Raw genomic sequence first — 7,867 nt, forward strand, 5'->3', positions numbered from 1 at the left:
AGGACTTCCTGGTATTTGCTGCTATCGGTCGGCAACATTATGAGCTGGTGAAGGGGCAACGATTATGAGTAGTTCGAACTTGGTTTCGTTTGAGTATTGGCGACTGTTTGGATTGTGCAAGTTTTTGAAGTTTTAAACAGTTTATTTCTCAAGTTGCACGAAGTTTGATTATGGTTTTGAGAATTAGTACGCCAATATGATTTACTATCAGTGAGTATGTATAATTATTTAGTGTGTTTAGTTGTATTTTTATAATAAACGTAGCCTAGCAACTGTTACTCGAGACCTGAAAACGCCATGTTTGTTTCGTTGAGTACTGTGTGTGAGGCAAATCCGTCAATCGACGATCGACGAAGGTCGGTTTTGTCCCGCAATGTTAAAACTACTCATATCGGTGTTCCATTATTCTTTATAAAATAACCGAAACTCTGAGTTAGTAATACTAAGTGTTTCATTAATTACTGTAAATGAGAATGGAAGTTAACATGAAATAAAAAGGAGGTGGTCAGATTTTATACTTTTTACTTAACACAAAAGTTGTTTTACTTGTTACACCAAGAAAGTTAAAACCACAGGTAACTGGTACTTTAAATATATTCTAATTATATTCTAACTCAAAGGACAGGGAGGGGCTCCACGGGGCTTGTACAAATTGTGAAAAAGAAGATGACAATTTCTTTTCTGACTTTTGTTCTTAGAATTTAAATGTAATCTCTTATCGAGTTAATTTCTTATTTCATGTTGATAAATGTCTCACTACTTTTTAAAAAAATCATTTGTATATGTATTTTTTGTAAATTTTGGAATAAACTTTTTACATTTAAATCTTATGGGTGTCTATTTTTTCCCATCTATGGGGAAAAACCGCCATTTTGTCAACGTCAGGAAAAAATTTTACAAAAATTAAAGCACTTATCATTAATACGTTATACAAGAACATCACACATCTTTAATATGCACATAACATTAATAACCTCATTTCACAAAAATAATTAGCAGATGTCCGATTTTCAGAAGAAATAATGGTAAAAGGTCGGTTTTGCCCCACTCGCCCTTATACTATTAGCGGGAACAACACCAGCCTTGACATGTCTAGGAAGTGACTGCAGTTCGTGTTTCAAAGCCGTGGCGGCCGAAATATCCATAGTATATGTCAGTGAATCTTATTGCATTTCTATAACTTGGTTAAGGGACTAGTGCGTCACCACTATTGATACACAGATGCGCCGACTGCAAACTAAACAACACGAATTATAGACTATCACAATTATTTGTGTCTTTTCTGTCTTAAGCTCACTGAAACTAAAATCTCATTCCAGACATATTCACATTTTTAGAACATCTCCAGTAGTTATAGTGTAAACTTTATGAGTAGACAACACATATTTTTTATAATAATAGACTAATAAAATATTTTTCTTGAGATCAATATGAATGGCACTTAGTATTTTCGTTCATAATACAACTACATAACCTTGGCTTCAGACTGCTAATGTGTTTTTATTGCAAATGGACAGGTAGCATTAGATTTCGAGGAGTGCGCTCGCTCTTTCGTTGTCGATCCTTCATTACTTGGGACAGCCTGACAGTCAGTTGCCCAGTGCATACCATCCTTTTTGCTACCCGTATTGTTGTGGATACTCAGCAACAGTGGTCTTAAAATACAGTAACGGAAGATATTGCACGCATGACGTGGCCTGACGCTCTCTCGATTTCAGTCCGAAAGATCATGTCTGGGATGCACTAGGGAAACGGCTTGCATCACGTAGTATCCACCAACGTCTAAGACTGCTAGCAGCTCTCCAGGAAAAAAGGGCATCATTACCTCAACACTAGACTGATGACCCCGTCGTTGTCATGCCTGTGTTGCTTTCAGAGGTGGTCACACCCCATACTGATCACATTAACCAGTTGTCGCAATATGTGTGCAAATCCATGAACTTGGAAAAACGAAGAACATTTTTGTCCACCGTTATGCATGTTGCAGTTGTTTACATTTTTTATTCGTTACTTTTTTACCATCACCTGTTTATACTGTCTTGTACCAAAATAAACGAAGCCTTGCAAAATTTCCGTTTGGTGTTTTAATGTGTGCCGTTGAATGTGAAACTGGAGGGTGTGAAAAGAGTAGACAAAGGAGAAACATAAAATAAAAACTTTCTGCCGGGTATGGAGTAGCTGAAGTGACAGTTGGAGATTGGGGTAGAAATAAACTACAAAATTAAGAAATTTTCGTCAAACAAGTCTTCTATTTCGTCATTTAAACGGAAGTCAATGAAGAAATCTGAGTATAAAAAAACGAGTGCAGCTTTGTTCCTTTGGTTTACTCAACAAACGCAAAAATGAAATCCAATTTCAGGGCCTATTCTGCAAGAGATGTATTTTTTAGAACTGAGTTAAAGGAAAGTGAGGACGATTTTACTGCAATTTCAGGATGGTTGGATGCGTGGAAGAAGCAATACGGCGTAAGGTAGCTTGAAATTTGCGGTGAAAAAACTTTCTGCGGATTGTGAAACTGTTGCATAGTTTTGTGAGAAATTAAGAATAATTATGCAAGAAGAAAATCTTACTCCTGATCAACTGTCAAACTGTGATGAATCCCAAAAGAAGAAAAGGCTGCCCTGGGGCTACAAAAAGCGCAGAGAGGTTAACAGTTCTTGCTGCACCGAATGCAATTTGGAGACCAGAGACTGAAGATGCTGGTAATAGGGAAGTCTGTTAACCCTAGTGCCATTTTTTTTAAGAAACAGAACACTGCTTCTGCACTGCCTGTACGTATGTCCATCAAAAATCTACTTGGATGGATAAAAATGTTTTTAAGAAGTGATTTTTCGATTATTTTGTTCCAGAGACCAAAAGTCACCTACAGAAAAAGTGCTTGTCTTCCAAAGCAATCTTAACGCTTGACGACGCTGGTTCACAATGTGAGGGTATTAGTGCATTGCTTTTACCCCTTAACACGACGAGGTTAACATAGCCTTTAGACCAAGGCGTTTTACAATCCTTGAAAAAAAAAAGGTATCGGCGTGTCGTTTGCTTCAGACGCATCTACAAACCATCAAAGAATGATGGAACCATCAAAGAATTTGTAAAAAACCTACGCTAAAGACGTAGTTTGCTGGATAGACGATTCATGGTCTGAAATAAAGGCGGAGACACTAAGAAAATCTTGGAACCAGATTTTACAGTTTGAAACGGATATCTACTCCAATGATGAAGATGACCTACCGCTGGTAGAACTGATGAAAAAGCTTTCTAGATGTGGAAATGCGAATCCGAGTTACGTTCCAGAATCGATGAACTGTGATGGACAGTTGGAAGTGACCGATTTTCCAATTGTAGAAATGGTCAGTGAACCCGTTGAAGACAATGACTACGAGGAATGGCTGAAGAAACTATACCAGTGATCACTCACATCGACGGTTCGGCAGCGCTAGGTGTGACACTGCGTTTTATGGAGCAGCAAGCCGAAGCTACTACAACTGACACCATGCCTCTTAGAAGATGGCGCGACACTGCTGCTAAAATAAATAAATAAATAAATAAAATAAACAAATGAGTGTGGACGATTTCTTCAAAATGTAACTTATATTTTTGGAACTTGGAAATGCGTGCCCATACATGCACCTACAACACAGTTATGTACTATATTTTTTAATTAATTTTTTAAATTACTGTTGTGATCATTAAACATTTATTCATGATTTAACCATTGAGTCAGTGATATTTCCGTATTATCCAAACTTTTTGTTGTTCGAGGTAGCCTCAGTTCCAACTAGCTCTAATTTCCGGGGATCTACCGTATAAATTAATCTTGGCAGCAATGCAGGATATGTTTGATAACCCTTTGACCGACGAGCTACTTCCTGGGTGACACAGAATTAGCCTACAAAATTCACTTGATATATTAGGAATGCACATCTTTTTTCAGTGACCACAGCAAAATATTATGTTGTCACCGCCCTTTGCTCGAATATATGTCTTTTGTTAGGGCTCAGCCATTAATTCTCCTTAAGAAGTTAATACAAAGACATCACAACTAGTCAACAGTAGCAATACAGCATTGAAATTTTCAGTGAACGTATTGGTGATGATCAAGCAAATATATATTAATAGCAATATCTTTGATTTTCGTTGTTTTCAATTAGAACATGCAATAATACTGATCCCGACTTCTGAATCTTGTCTACAGAGTGCAAATGTCGCGTGACGCTTAAATGGTCGCACTTCATCGCATATGTCTGTTATCGAGGTTCCCTGAATGTGTTAAATAATTCATGCCACAACGATATTTCTTGAAGCAAAAACTGTGTTTCTGTCGTGTTCTGCCCAAAGGAAATCGCGCCATACACAATACAATAGTTCAGAGCTGCTTATGCTGCCTTCACCCCTCTACAAAACCCAAAGCGAACAACAGGTCGCAAATGTTAGACATTTTTTACACTTGTGACTATATTTCATCACACTTGAACAATGTTCATAAGTCTCAGGGATGGAATACCCAAATCGCAACTGTGAGGTAAATATTTCAAATATGAAAATGACCATTTGAAAATCTTAAATACGCCTGCGAAACAGCATCTGTGTAAATCTGAACAGTTTGAAAAATCAGTCATCCAGTTGCAAACATAGCTTTATTAGTTCTTTACCTAGGTTTCGATATTTATAAAAATATCCTCTTCAGAAAGAGTAGGCCTTGTTGCACCACTTGATGTGCCAATAGATTAGATGAAGCCGAGCGGCTCTTGTCACATACAAAGTTGACAAAACAAGAACTATCCCACGCCATGGCTTTAGATAGCAGCCAGATTACATATATCGTACTTCAGAATGAATGCTCACTAGTAAATACCCACAGGTAGAGGCTCTTGTCGACGTAAACTTGTAATAGGAATCAGAGGTTAAAATATTTGCTCAAGTTACGTGTACATAACGCCAGAGACGAAGGCCAACTGTTACATATACACTGGCTCAAGCGACCAGGAAGAAGTGGGCTGCAGAGAGCGCTAAATACATGCGCGTAAGAACTGCGTCTTGATTGCGTTGAACAATAGCATTTTACGTTAAAGTAAGAATGAAATTTCCTCTACAAGGCTACCAAAATAATAATAGATTTACTGGTATACATTACGTGTAAAATTACTAATACATTTGCTGACAGAAATACCGTACATAAATTCAGCGTGCGGAAGTTACAGTTCTGTTTACAAAAGAACACTGTTATAAATGCATTGGGAAAGACGAACGAATATAAGGTAAAACAACATCAATAAAAAGGAAAAACTTCCGCTTAGCACTACGGAAGCTTAAGCACTCGCTACGATATACGAGCACGTAATCTGGCTTTTATCTAAAGCCATGGCTTGGTATAATTCTCGTTTTGTCAATTTTACATATGACAAGAGCCTCTCGGCTTCATCTAATCTGATGTACCATCATGCGAAGTAACAAGGCCTACTCTTTCTGAAGAAGATATTTTTACAAATATCGAAACCTAGGTCAAGGGCTAATAAAGCTTTGTTTGCAACTGGTCGGCTGATTTTTCAGCCTCTTCAAAATGACCGTTGATAAAGACAGTCATAGTACCGTGTCACGTTTACATGTCGGAGGTATGTGACATTGACGGCAGGAGGCGTGTGGCCGGTAGCCGGTAACTGATGTGAGGCGAGGAAACCCACGAGCAAAAACTGTTCTGTTCTTGACGTTGCCACAAGCTGTTTGGCAGAAATGTTTTTGGAATTTATTGCTATTAGAGGTGGATTAGAAAATGAAACGAATTATGTTTGAGGTTCCATCAGACTAATAACTTAACCTTCCTATTATGAATGGTTCAAAATGACCCAGTTCGTTCACTAAAACTGACATAAAACCGCAACTAATATTCATACTTTAGCAGGAGCTTGGATAATCCTCAGATATGTAATGATTTATGTTGTCCTCAATTTTTATTTCAAATTTAAAATAATTTGGAAGACACACAGCTTTGGCACAGTTACTGTGAATGCGTTGTTTAGATTCAGTCAGAAATAGTCATTTAAATTGTAACAACATTTTATTTGTAATAAACGCGTTTGTTGTCGTATGGTCTACAATGGTTCAGAGGAATTGCATATTGTTGTAAGAACAGGTGCAAGTATAATAACTACATTATTATTCTGGCTCTGTGTGTCAAAATGGCTAGACGTTTTCTAAGTGATGATCAAGTAGAAAGGCTTTTCAATAGGTCAGATTATGAAGTGATAGATGATCCTGTCAGTGATCCTGACTTTCAAAATTTTCTTGATAGTTCAACTGATGATTATAACATAACGGCCGGAAGTGAGGAGAGTGATGTGATTGAAGGAGATGAAGGTAGAGTATCGTTGTCTAAGGAAACCAATGTTGTGGGAGATGTATAAACGTGACGTAATGGAACAGAGTGGTCAGCAAATCCTCCAGCAGAGTCTAGAGCATGGTGAGCATAACCAATATATTATATGTAACTGTGTTTTATGGGTATACTATTATTACTATTGCATCGCGTCATGGTCTAGTGACTAGTGCCCTGAGCTGTCAACGTTCGCCGGCCGCGGTGGCCGAGCGGTTCTATGCGCTACAGTCTGGAACCGCGCTGTCGCTACGGTCGCAGGTTCGAATCCTGCCTCGGGCATGGGTGTGTGTGATGTCCTTAGGTTAGTTAGGTTTAAGTAGTTCTAAGTTCTAGGGGACTGATGACCTCAGAAGTTAAGTCCCATAGTGCTCAGAGCCATTTGAACCATTTTGTCAACGTTGTGGTCCCAGATGCGAAACTCGCTCCAGCTATCAACCATCACTTCTTGAGGCTTGTACTCATAGTATCTTAACTTTTTACTTATTGTCAGGTTTAGGTTTCATTATATTTATTTGTAAATTTACTTTACTGCATTGTTTTTAATCCTAGTTTGGTTTACTTCTCTTTATTTTACATTTTTATTTTAGGGCTGCAAACATTCTCCACCCTACTTCAGGACCTACGCAGTTTGCTCTTCAACGGATTAACAAAACGAAAGTCCGTCATTATCACTGTTCATAACTGAAGATAAGTTGATAGTGATTTTGAATGAAACCAAGAGAGAAACTGCTCCAGTATCGCAAGTTAAAGATGCGACTTTCACTGCTATTACAAGTCAGGAACTGAAGGCTTATTTAGGATTTCTTATATTAGCTGGGCAACGGCCTTGCCACAGTGGATACACCGGTTCCCGTCAGATCACCGAAGTTAAGCGCTGTCGGGCGTGGCCGGCACTTGGATGGGTGACCATCCGGGCCGCCATGCGCTGTTGCCATTTTTCGGGGTGCACTCAGCCCCGTGATGCCGATTGAGGAGATACCCGACCGAATAGTAGCGGCTCCGGTCAAAGAAAACCATCATAACGAGTGGGAGAGCGGTGTGCTGATCACACGCCGCTGATATCCGCATCCTCACCTGAGGATGACACGGCGGTCTGATGGTCCCGATGGGCCACTTGTGGCCTGAAGACGGAGTCCTTATGTGTTTCATAGTAGCTGGTGTGTACATATCTTCTGTAAAATCTCTTGAAGAGCTGTGGGACAACACGAATGCTCGATCAGTTTATCATACAGCAATGTCACTTCAGCATTTCCATACAATTAGCAGATTTGTCAGATTTGACAACAAAGAAGATCCAACATCTAGGTGACGTCATGATAAACTGTCTGCTATTAGGAATCTCTTTGAAATGTTTCTGGAACTGTTGCGTAAAATGTTTGTTCCTTATGAAGATGTCACAGAGGATAAGCAATTGCTTCCATTAAAAGGAAAGTGTCCTCCCCAGCAATACCTAGCGTCAGAACCCAGAGGGAAATATGGAATAAAATTATGGTTGTT

General features: G+C 38.9%; 1 pseudogene; it reads left to right on the plus strand.

The window, feature by feature from the left end:
- The first annotated feature begins 7,186 nt into the window (after window positions 1–7,186).
- LOC126250184 (5S ribosomal RNA) lies at window positions 7,187–7,304 on the plus strand (annotated as a pseudogene).
- Window positions 7,305–7,867: the final 563 nt, after the last annotated feature.

Source organism: Schistocerca nitens, chromosome 3 (assembly GCF_023898315.1).
Source record: "Schistocerca nitens isolate TAMUIC-IGC-003100 chromosome 3, iqSchNite1.1, whole genome shotgun sequence".
Taxonomy (NCBI): Eukaryota; Metazoa; Arthropoda; class Insecta; order Orthoptera; family Acrididae; genus Schistocerca; species Schistocerca nitens.